Below are 12,747 nucleotides of genomic sequence, written 5' to 3' on the forward strand. Positions count from 1 at the left end.
AGGCAAGTTCATTTTATTATTTAAACCATTTTTACTGGCTCAGGGGCAGACTTTCCAAAGAAGGCGCCGAAATCCTCAGCTGTACCCAAATTCTGCTTAGTGCAATTGAAGCAGTTGAATTAGGAGGGAAAAATGTTTTATGTCTCCTCTGTTCTCCCTCAAGCCAGTTTAGCCTGCCATAAGCAGGAGCAGTGACAGGCTTGCTGTGCTACAAGTGGCTGTTACTGCAGCCTGTAGCAGCACGTTACAGCAGCAGGGTCATGCAAGTGCAGCAAGCTGCCTCCCCACATGCCAGCACCGGGAAAAGCATCTGAGTTGCCTTTTGCTGCAGGAGCTACTCATGAACGCGAAGGACCCAGCTCTAAATATTGATGCACAGAAGTAAGCATCAAAAGTCACTAATGTTGAAAGAGAATAAATTCGTTGCATACCCCAAAGAATCTATTTTTATGCAGATTCAATGTGATTTACACACACACATCTAATTTTAAAAGAAAAAGCCATTTTCAACACTTCCAGACTCTAAACATACAAATCAGAATGAGGAAATTTAGAAACCACCAGGAGGCCCCTCTAAAATGTGACTAGATTTTCTCTCCAGGTAGGAGTAAAGTGTCAAATTCCAAATGGGTGACAACTTCTTTCCCTATTTCTACATGGAATTTAGTTGATGCTACTTAATCCGAATTTTCTGTAATCTGCAACTGGTGCAAATCCAAATAGCTCCTATTAAGTCAAGGGGAACAGTCTCATTTGTACTAATAAGGAGCACAGCCCTTTAATAATAAAGTAGCAGCTATTTCCAATTTCACTTTGAATTTAAGTAGTACTTACAATCAGCTGAGGTGGGCATCTCCAGAGCTTCTTGCTCTTCTACTGTATCGAAGGTGTTCTCAACCACTGTAGTTAAAACACCAGTCATACTGATCATATACCTAAAAGGTGACAATAACAGTGAAAAAAGGTGACTTGGCAGTGACTGTAATTCTTTTGAACACAGCACAGTTTAAATAATAGTAATTTTGCAATGGCTCACTGAATAGATGCATCAGTTCAATAAAACATGTGCCAGTGTACCCAGAATATCATTAAATAGGAGTGTAATATTAAGCCTATGCTTGAGATCCACTGTCTTTGCTGTGATCTGGCATATGCATAAATTCAACCTCTACCTCATGGCCCTGAATCTAAACCTTAGATTACAAATTCTAGACGGCAGAAATTGAAATATCATCCGTAAAAACAGTCTGCAAGGTCAAACATACTATTGCTGCTTAAAATAGTAAAATACGCTTGATTAAAACTATCCTGACTGTATTTGTTAGAAAGTACAAGGCATTTCAGTTGATAAAATTTCATTCACCCTACCCTTTCTTTCCTGGAAAATCAAAAAGAGTTGAATACTGTGGGTTTAGTAAAAAAAAAAAAAAACAAACAAAAAACCAACAACTTTCTTCTGAATTACACATTTATTTAATGAACATTTGTCTTATAAGTTTCCATCTTTGTTCTGCACTTACTTTTTTTTGGAATTCATTCAAATGAAAAGTAAAACTTCAGAATTTCAGAAGTTCCTAACATGGCTTACAATAGGCTGATTCTTAGAAGTCTCCTTCCCCTTTACAGAAATCCTGTAAAATTAATATGTGAATTTGTAACATAAAGTTAAGACAGTAAGGTAATTACAGAATTACCTCTAAAATCAAAAGAAAGTTTCTTTTGCCAAGCTGTTTTCTAGCTAAACACTAAAATTTTCTAGTAGAACGGCTACTTGGTATTAAAAGTTTTTGCATAATGGTCATCATCGCATATTCACTGTAAGCTGCTGCACTTCAAACAGTCGGTGCATTACTTCTGTCTGTTCATTGCCTTCTCACGCAAGTACAATTCTCATTGAAGAAGAATGACTTCCTACAAAACCTGTTCTTGATTGCTTTATTTTTTTCAGTTCCAAAAGGAAAATGCTGAAGTCAGTGTCCTGCCAGCAAACAGTGCATATTCTATTCTTCTGTTACGTGTGAAATATCTGTGTATACCTGTAGTATATGGTTAGTGGTGCATCAGCTTTGCTCTACAGACCAGGAACTGAAAGGTTCTACAATATCCAGTATTTTAATCAGCTTGCTGCACTTGGTGAATGCATTAGAGAAACAAATCATTCAGTCTATAAAAATTCTTAGCTTCAAGTCTTTGGAAAGGAGTTTGCTATTGTGTGTTTTGTTCTCAGCACAAGAGTTGTCACTAGGAATGCTCGTTAAATTATTTTATTGGTGTGTTGTCTTGGAGCTTCTTAAGGTTTAACTAGTGCACAGAGTGTCTTCTAACTCTCTAGATTTATAAGAAAAGGAGGTGGAATTTGCAGTATTTTAAAGAGTAACTCCATGTGCTTCAGCAGAGCCCCAGATTGACATCTCTGAGGAGAGAGGGAATACAGGAAGAAAGGGAAGAACATGTTTCTCTGATTTAAGAAATAGCTTTTCCAAACAGCTGACAAGGAAGACTGTAATGAAAAAAACAGTGATAAAATGCTACTATGAATGTGGTTTAAGTCTTTCTTTATTCCATTTATCAAACAGCTCCTCTGGCAGGATTGTATTTGTCGCCATTTGTGGAACAGTTGGCAGAGATGTAGAATTACCTGAAGCCTCAGTTTCTACATACATCAGTAAATCTACAGAACCCCATTTTTTTTGTAGCTGGCTGGTCATCTGACAGTTGACTAGGACTGCTTAGAAAGCAAGTGGTTAGATAAGGTATAAATTTTTCTGTAAAGCGGTGCTTCCAGAAACCATACATCTCTGGACAAAATTTTTAGATGTTTTTTTAAAATAAAACTGTTTTTTAGAGGAAGAAAATTTTTTTTTTTCTTTTTTAGACCTTTCCTGTACAATTTTGGGAGGGTTTAACCTAAAATCCATTCTTCCTATAAAAACACCATTGAGAACACCATTGTTTCATTTATACAAACCCCCTCTACCCTCACCATGGGCATTTTTTTCCTTCTTTAACCTTGGCCTACTTTTAGGACCCAGAGTTATATAACCTGCTGTCTACAAAGGCTGCCAGTGCAACAGCCTCATCCAGCTTGTTGTCCACATCCTTCATAAAAGTAATCCATCCAAAAGTTTGCATGTCATTTAAATGACATTGGTGTCTTTCTCAGAACCCCTCATTTACTCCCCCATTTTTTACCTGAAAGCACCTATGAAATTTAGTGTCTGCACTATATATAACTATACTGTGTCCATGCAGTAGAGCTGGCACTTGCTCTGAGAGGTGACAGGGACTTGGCTATTAGTATGCAGTACTTTTGTGAACTGAAATAAGCTTTGTGGTCCATCAAATACATGTATTAGCTGTAAAAGACCCACCTACTACTGCTAAACGATTTAGCTGACCATTGCCCTAATTAATCCTTTGCCTTTACCTCAGTCCCCTTGTTGCAGAAGTTGGGAACAGACCTAGCACGCATAAAGCAGAGATGAAAAAACAGCCTGTATGTCATCCAACAGCAATACGGATCCTCCAAGTCTTCACCAGCAATCCTAATGTTCTTTTTTTTAAGCACTTCAGGGTTGAATGTTGCCAAACAACACATGCCAAGAATTTAATTTTTAATTCTTGAAGACTCTCAGCTCCACACCCCATTCGGTTCTTTCTTGCAGTCACTCCTTCCTGAGAATGGTATCTTTGCATAATGGAGTTTGGCTAAAGCCATTGAGGTGCGGGGAGACAGGCCTCCAGGATCCTAACTCGAAACTCTGCTGCAGGCAGGAGACTACCTAAAATCCAGCTGAATATCAACATATCTGTCTAGGGTCAAATGAGCAAGAGTATGGTTTTGTAAATTTATGAGATATAGATTGAAGACTTCAGAGAGTTCTGGCTGTGAAAACCCAACTATTTCATACCTGTGAGGTGTTTGTCAAATAGACTACATTTGAGTATTCTGATCAAGAGAAATCCCAAGTTTTAGAAGAGACGCATTCCTGAAAGCAAAGTTTGTGAGGGGCATATTCCTGCGAATTTGGGAAGAAACATCCACCACCACTCTTTTATAACAGATTCCCAGGACTGTTGCTCTAGAAAGCCTGTGATGAACTAAACTGTTTCTGTAGAACTCCCTTAATGATACTGTCATATAATTCTAATGAAAAAGATACTCTGATCGACTCTGTAGCTCCTCTCAATCCCAGAACTTCCAAGCAATTTACAGACACTAATGAATTGTATCTCACTTTTATTATTTTGAAGTAAGTAAACAGCAAGTCAGTTTTGCAACAGAAAAAAAAAAAAAAAAAGATGATGCTTAGAGAGATAAAGGTCAGCTTGTGTTTGATCCTGGCATGAACATGTAAGAGTGGAAGGAGCTTTCTTATTAACTTATTGTAGAAAGCTAGAAATATTTACAACCCCTACATTCAGAGGTGTCACTTGGCTGATAACCCCTGCAATACTAGCTGCCCAAAAAGTCTCCCCAAGGTGTGATCGATGAGCTTGGCTGCTGTGAAAGTGTTTATATGGAGTGGCTTGCTAAATGAGAGCAACAGTTTGGCTTCAGGATGGTTCTACTTGCTCTGTGGTCAAGGAATACTGACAGCATTCTAATACCTAACATTTACACTTGAAAAGTCCTACATTGCTTCTTGAGTTTAGATATTTCCAGGCTACTTACCTGAGACAAGTAACTTCTCCAAAATCAGACAAGAAGCAGTGACAGATCAGGGACCATGGTTCCCACTGCTGTTTGCTTCTGCCCAGACAGCATTTGTTCCTCCAGATTGAATGCTCTAACACGTGACCGATTAATATATTTTCTTCCAAATTTTAATTACTTCATAATTTCTTTCTCCAGAGCCATCTTAAAATGGAATTCTACCATATCAATCAGTCTTCCACATGATACTCTTTAAATTCCCAAATTTAATGTATACACAGCTTGCATTTTCCACTGCTTTATTTTTCAAGCCGGGTAGAGAAACCGGTGTGACCTTCATTGTTTCCTGTAATTGAGTTATTTTGCTTTCCTAGCAGAAGGTCACTTTTTTGTAAAACAACCCCCTAGGAGAGTGTGTTGTATTACCCACACGTCAAAGAATGCATAGGACACTGAGGAATATATTCATCCCAGGGGCCAGTATGAAGTCATCAAATTAAATGGAAGAGCATTAAATTTCTTCAGGGAAATTTTTGACCCTAATGTCTTTACAGCAGTATTTGCAAACTCTCATCCTATTCCAGGACCATATGAAAGTTACAAATAAAAAAAGCCTAGACTGAAATACTGCAAGCGCGATTCTTTTAAAGATAAGATTCCTTTTCAGATGAGGTAGGTGATGCAGAAAAGCCTGATACTCAAGCAGGGCAATTTATGGCCCATCTGAGAAGGCCAGTTCCACCTATACCCTTGTTCCTAATTATCAGGTAGGGATAGGTGCCCAGGCTGGCATGTAGGATGAAGCCGAAGGCAATAAATAAACATCCCAGATGGGGAACCGGCTAAAACTGACCAATAGAAAATCCTAGACACAGAACTTTGGGGAAATTAAAGCCATCAGTAGCTCTTCTGTAGCTAGCTTGGACTCTGACAGGGTATAGGTTGCTCAACTTTGGTCTGACTCAATGTCAGTATGGCATTCATGACCCTGCACAGTGCTGTACATCAGTCCCTCAGCATTTCCCCTCTCCTTTCAAGGGTTCTGGGATGATTTTCTCATTGTCATAAATGTCACTTTAGTAGTCTTTTTATGTGCAGTATCTTATAAATCAGTTACAGCTCACAGAAAGTTTAAGGTGGGAACTGATTGGAATTCAAAAAGCATAGTTATCCCTAATTTTGGATTAGTATTGCACTAAATACATGCGGCACATGACAAAATACTGCTAACCCTACCATGCACTATCATCTCACATACTTGCCCTTATTTCTAGTCTACTTTCTGTTACATACCAAAACTGCATATATTTTGTTACTTTCTTCTTCGTGTATGCTGATCTTTATCCTGCAGAAAGTAAATATTTACTATACTGCACAAAATTACCAGATGTCTTAGGCACATGACAGAAACAGACCTTCTGGGCCCTTGAGTTCAGAATCCTTGCTGTCACAGAAAACCATGATGCATAACCTGTGTCTAGTTCCCTAAATTTGTCCAACTCTCTATTGAGAACGGGTTGAGTTTTTGCCAGCTGGACAACTAATTCAGGCTTTCACACCTTTGTTGGTTAGAAGTCTTCTAATTCCTAATAGTTTTATTTGCGTCTTTTGTTTATAGCCATTCATTCTTGTTTCAGTATTGTTCCTTGTCTGAATTAATTATTTTCTCTTCTTAGCATTTACTCTCCCCTTGTGTATTTATGGAGCAATCATATCTTCTCTCAGCTTTTAATTGCTATGTTAATCAAGACAAATTCACATCATCTCTTCTCATAAGACATTTTATCTTGTTCCTTTCTCTGGTTATGCTAATAAAGTTCTCCCTACTCATTTCACCTTGATTTCTTCTTTCTTAAACGCAGGTAATCCAAACTATCCACATTAATTCTGATAATGGATTGTACAATGGCATTAGTATTTACTCTGCCCACTGCGTCCTAGGAATTTTTGGCCGATCACACTAGGATTCCATTTGTTATGTATTCTTTTCTCACCTTTTCAACATTTTGCTACTGGCAGCAAAAATTTAGACATATGCTGACTTCTTCTGTAAAAGTATTCATTAGAATACTACATATGACTTGACCCAAAAAAGCTAAGAGGTCCTTTAATATTCTGATGACCCATACTTCATCCAGCTCATCAACAATCTCTGCAATTCTATTTTCCATCTCTGGTCTTCTTGGCAGAAAATCAAACATGCCAGATCTGTAACAATTCCCTTCTTCCAAAAATCAGAGGGCTTTTTAATCACAAAATGATATCCATTACATTGACTTTGTCAAATCCTTTATATGCTTTAATATTCTTTGTGTTCTGCCACACATTAAAAAGTGATGTCTGCTTCCCTTACTGGCTTTATGTTCACTCTTATGTCTCTCAACTGCAGGGTAAAATCTGGGCACTGTCATTAAACTATGGTAACCCTGTTAGTTTATATTTTCCTTGTAATTTCATGTAATTTGAAATAAAAATTCACATCTTCAACTGAAGTCAACGAACTGAAATGGAAGGACTTCCTCGTCCTGCTACTCTTAGAAGTGACTGTGTGACTTTTTGCATTAGTTCATGTGGTAAGTATTAGCAGGATGCCACTTTGAGTTCAGCTGACTTCTCCTGCCCAACTCTGTCACTGAGTTTTCTGCTTTAACAGGGTAAACAGGAACATGTTCCAAAACAAACTAAGAGGACAGGCTTCCTCTCTTCTTACTTCATGACTGAACATATCTCATCCTGAAGACAAGGTGTCATAGAGTAGAGCCACCATCAGGCTTAAGCATCTCAGTACAAAATTTTGATACCTATCAAAATACTTACCCAGCTACCACATAGCAGGAAGTGTGTCAAGCCTGTATCAGCCTAAATTTTCCAAACAAATTTCCTCAGGACATATCCTCTGGTATGCCCAGATGTGCCTAATTCTTTTTAACACCTGAGTAGCACATGAAGAGCTCTGGTTTCAGTGGAGCAGGCACTACTCTGCCTACCTTGCATGGCCAGACTTGACAGAGTTCCCAGTGCATTCCTTTTCTCTGCCCACATGAATGTCAGATATCTACCTTCCACTGCATCTGTGGATGCTCTAATCACTAGATTATGAGGAAATAATGTCTTTGAATATCTCAATCTTTTCTTTACCACTTTGCAGGAATAATGGTATTCTTAATGAGCCTTGGAGCAAATGAAGGGATTGTCCTCATGACTAAGAGGCACACCTGAGATGTAATTACTTTTTTTCCCCAAAAAATATTCTAATATTTAAAAATGCTCATCTTGGCAAAGGACAAGTGTGGGATTTTGATAACATCCTGCCCATGGGACTAAAATGAATCTCTACTGCTCTTTCAGTAAATAAATAGCCCACGCAGACTCTACAGTCACAGAATAACACAGTCACAATATGGTTGAGTATGGAGGGGACCTCTGGAGATCATCTGGTCCAACCGCCCTGGTCCGGATTTTGTAATCTCTGGGACCTGGGAATCCCGAAGGCTGCTCTTTCTAGTAAAGACTGAGGCAAATAAGGTGTTCATTACCTCAGCTTCTCCCATGTCCTGTGTCACCAGGGCTCCTGCTTCATTCAGCAGTGGGCTCCCATTTTCCGTAGTCTTCTTCTTGCTACTTAAGTAGCACTTAGGTACTTGCAGAAGCTTGTCTTGTTTTTGCCCTACTCTCTCCTCTCAGGATCCCAAACCCCACCATTTTATGGTCACTGCAGCTGATGCTGTCTTCAACCATCATATCCCCAGTAAGTCCCTCCTTTTTTGTGAGCATAAGGTCCAGCAGAGCATCTCTCCTCATAGACTTCTCTTTCACTTGTGTTAGGAAGATGTTATCAATGCTCTCCAGGAACCTTGCTTGTGCTCTGTTGTCTTGTTCCTCCAACAGATATCGGGGTGATTGAAGACCCACATGAGGACCAGGGCCTGTGAACATGAGGCTACTTCTAGCTGTCTCTAGAAGGTCTCATCCATTTGTTCTTCCTGTAAACTACTTTTTTTCTTTAAGTGGGACATTTTTAGAGAAAATGTTGGCAATTGCTTAGTTAACCTAATTTTTTAATTATTATTTGTCTAAATTATTCTTTATTCTTTTTACAAAAACAATTCAGTTTTAAAGTAGAAGAATATTTTCTGTGATTAAATTATAAGATACAATGAAAGAGGAGGTGTTTTTAATAATAATACAATTGTATCCATGATGCTTCAAATATTTATGCACATGATTAATTCAAATTATATAAATAGATTAATTCAAGTAAACATATTTTTTTTCTCTTAAGTCTTTGTGAGAATATTTACAATATGGTAGGTGCTAAATATTCATATAAAGTTTTGTCCACAGACTTTCCTAACACTTTACAGCATTTTATCATGGTTTAAATGTTAGTTTAAAAAAATATTAATTTAAATCATGATGAAAATTATTTAATTTTTAAGTCACTCTTAATTCAGTTTTTGTCACTCTACCTTGCCTTGCTACAATTGTTCTGAGGACAAGGAAAAATACTTTCTTCTCCTGACTTTTCATTCAGAAATGTTGCACACATGTATAATTTCTTACATTTTAAAAGAAAAGAAAAAACATTAATGTAAAGTCTTGTTTAGAAGCTAATAAAACAGTGAATCTATTTTTTAAGAAGAGTGTGAAATCAGTTACTTTCACAAGACTACTATCACACTATCTTGCATGACCTAGGGTTTTTATAACCTTTTGACCCAAACATCTTGACACTGTTTTTAAAATAAAGCTTGGATCACTATAGTGCATTTTGTCTCTACTCATGCACTGAAGACAGCTCTCTATTAGTATGAATTCTTAATAAATGTTTTATACAGTCATAAATCCTTTCACTCACTCTTTTACGATTTCCACTGTTACAGCAGGAAATAGGAATGTGTCTCCTGTTGGCTTTACATTTCATGAGACTCAAGTGTATAGTGAAGCAAAGCCGTTAAGAGTAGGTGGCTAAACCAAGCAGGTCTCTCACTCGCATATGGGTCAAAACAGCTCACCCCATGTGGCTGTGCCCTTTGTCCTCTGCCAGTGTGTTACAGGAGTTTTCCACCTCTAATTACCATGAAGTCAGAGCACATATTATTACCTCCAACATGTCAGTTCTGTCTCTTACTCTCCTGTACCACTCCATGATACTGCTGCTTTGTGAGTTTTGTGATTTTTTTTCCTGTTACAGCATAAAAAAGTAAACAGTATCAAAGACATCATCTTCCATTTTGGGAGGTTTACCCTCAGTGTTGGCAACCACAAATTATTACAAGTATAGTTTTCAGAGAATAAAATCTTTGTCTAAAGCTTTCAATAAAAGGGAGCCACAGTTAGCCAGGTCCACCTGCCCCACATTCTAACACACACCCTTTTCATATACAGAGTTAGTACACTAAAAGTAAACTTGAGTCATATTTTTGGATGGCCTTTTCTATTGTGGTAGTACAGTGCATAGTGTAACAGGGTCATTAGCCTGATGGTAACCCCTGGGCAGCCACAGACAAATAAATAGCAGCCACTATGAATGACAAAAACTTACATGGCCAGGAAGAAAAATCAACAAATTCATATCATCATGAGCACCTGGGCAGATGTAAGTTTTTTGGTAGCTACCACACAGGTATCTGAATACCTTTACAAGTCTTAACCACAGCCTCCAGCAGAACCTACATCTAATACACAAATTACAGAATAATTACACTACAGAAGAGGAAGGAAAGGACACAGGCAATGTGCTTTCTCAAAATCACACCACAGAAGAATGACAGTCTTGATGTCCACTTTTCAGGCTTGTATCAGGTCCTTACCAAGTATAGTATGATGCACAATTTATGATTTTGGCTGATTTTTTATGACATTCAAAGGTGACATATTTGAAGCAGAGGTTGATATCCTTTGTATCTGCTTGTAAGCACTCAGACCCATTGCTCACCATTTTTAGAACCATGCCAACTTTATAGCAATTTTTCATAGGAAAAGAAGCCACTCTCCCCTCTCAAAAATCTCTCTGACACTTTATCATGCTCAGTCATTGTCTGATTTCAAGTATGTTAGCATCCACTTTTATTTTGCTTTTCATCCAGCAAAAAATAACTACTCATTATACAAAACCCTTTTTATGCTGCATGGGAGAGCTCTGTTTTTATATGTGTGCTTCCCTCTTTTTGTGGTGTCTTCTGTTGCATGGGAACAATTCAGTTTCATGATAAAGTGTTGCAGTTAAAAGGATATCATGAAGTTTATTATAACCACTACAGACAGGAAAGCAGACGCTTCCTCTCCTTTTCCACTCAGTGCACTGACTACAGTTCCCTTTGTGTGAATCATCTCTCACAAAAGGGACCAGAAGATATTGCTGCTGTATTTTTTTAAGCTTTAGTAACTTCCATGAGATGAATCAACAAGACCTTCAACTGAGTCACAATTCCTTCCTTCCTTCCAGACAGCTAAATAGTTATTGGAAGAAGGCTGGCTGGATGGGAGGTAACATCATCTATCTGAAATTGTATTTATTGCCTTAGAAGTAAAGCAAGTAGGCATTTTTGCAAGCCCTGCTCTAACCATCTGATGTTTGACCTTAAACAAGTCCCTTCATATACCTTTGCTTTGGTTCTCTGTTTATGCAGGACTGATAATATTATCTTTCATTCATTATGTCCATGGTTGAAAATTGCTACATCAACTAAAATATAATCATAAAAATATGAAAGTTATTTCCAAGTGCTTATCTACAAGACAGCTGGAGTGCAATTAACATAACTGAAGTAATTAATAAATAATGAAAATAAATAATTACCTTCTTGTGGCATATTTGGTCTTTTCATGATCTTTCATGAGAAAATTTGGTACTTTCATTTAAACTCAATATTTTTAATCCCTCAAAGCAATCTAATCTACTGTGTAGCAAGACTGGTATTTCTGCTTGATTGGTTGGTTGATAGCTGACTTTATTTGAGAGTGAAATAAAAATAACTGATTCTTAGTTATTACTAAAATCAAATCCCTCTTTTGTCCTCACGCAGATGCTTACTCATGATGATGAAGGTGCTGTATTCAGTTCTGATTTCCCTCCATATTGAGCTCCAGTATAGTTAGACCTTTCCAAAATACTGCAAATTGCATGTGTAAGTGGTTGTCTGCCAGTAGAAAGAGAATTGGTGTTCACCCACAAGGTGAGAGAAGCCGGGGCCATTTTTTTTACTACCTTGCACCCGGAGAGCATTTATCCAGCTGCAGGTAGCAAAAGGTTGCGACAGGTTTCCAGCAGTTAAAAGCTCCCCCTCAGCTGCAATCAAACAGCAAGTTGGACCACCCTGAGGAAAACTCGGGGAAGGATTGTAAGTCTGAGCTGTTCTCTACTCCAACTTCTGCTCCAAAGGAGTAATCTAATCTTGTGTGTGCATGGAAACACAATGGCTCACTGACATAATCGCTCTCTACCAGAAGCGAACTGAAAATGAAAAGTGCTGCATCTAACAGATATGCCTCTTTCTGTATGCAACTTCTTAACCTTTTGAGAGCAGACTATGGTAGTGAATAGCCCACTTTTAAAATTAGTATTGTTAAAACAATACAGCTGTAAATGTGCATTTAGGGAAATTATTCCGCACAGTAGTATCCCAGTCTATTATCCCCTTAAAAACTGAAAAACAGAAAGAGGGAGGGAGGGGGTGAATAGTATTGTTAGCTGAACTGAAATAAAACAGCAATAAGGAAGCACTGAAATGCACCTGCAACTGTTTTAGAATATGTAGATAGGGATGGATATTGCTGCAAGTGGCATCTGCACAGCAAAGTTAAGCTTGATGCTTTAGACTAGACAACAGACTAGCAGAAAAAAATTTAAAAATTACCGTAGGCTTCAACTAGATCTCACAGAGAACCATCACCCTCACACTGAAAAAGTGTTTCCTGATGTTCAAAGGGAACCTCCTGTGTTTCAGTTTGTGTCCATGGCCTCTGATCCTCTCGGTGGGCACCACTGAAGAAAGCCTAGGTCCATCTTCTTTATACCCTCCCTACGTGTTTATATACATTGATGAGATCCCCCACTGAGCCATCTCTTCTCCAGACTGAACAGTTCC

The 12,747-nt window shown here is 38.1% G+C and overlaps 1 protein-coding gene across 1 annotated transcript in view; it reads left to right on the top strand.

Annotated features, from left to right (window-relative positions):
• The window catches only part of CNTNAP2 (contactin associated protein 2), a 1,392,626-nt gene that overhangs the window by 1,260,713 nt on the left and 119,166 nt on the right, over positions 1-12,747 (top strand). The window lies entirely within an intron of this gene.

Source organism: Tyto alba, unplaced genomic scaffold (genome assembly GCF_018691265.1).
Source record: "Tyto alba isolate M040663 unplaced genomic scaffold, T.alba_DEE_v4.0 Super-Scaffold_46, whole genome shotgun sequence".
In the NCBI taxonomy this organism is placed as follows: domain Eukaryota; kingdom Metazoa; phylum Chordata; class Aves; order Strigiformes; family Tytonidae; genus Tyto; species Tyto alba.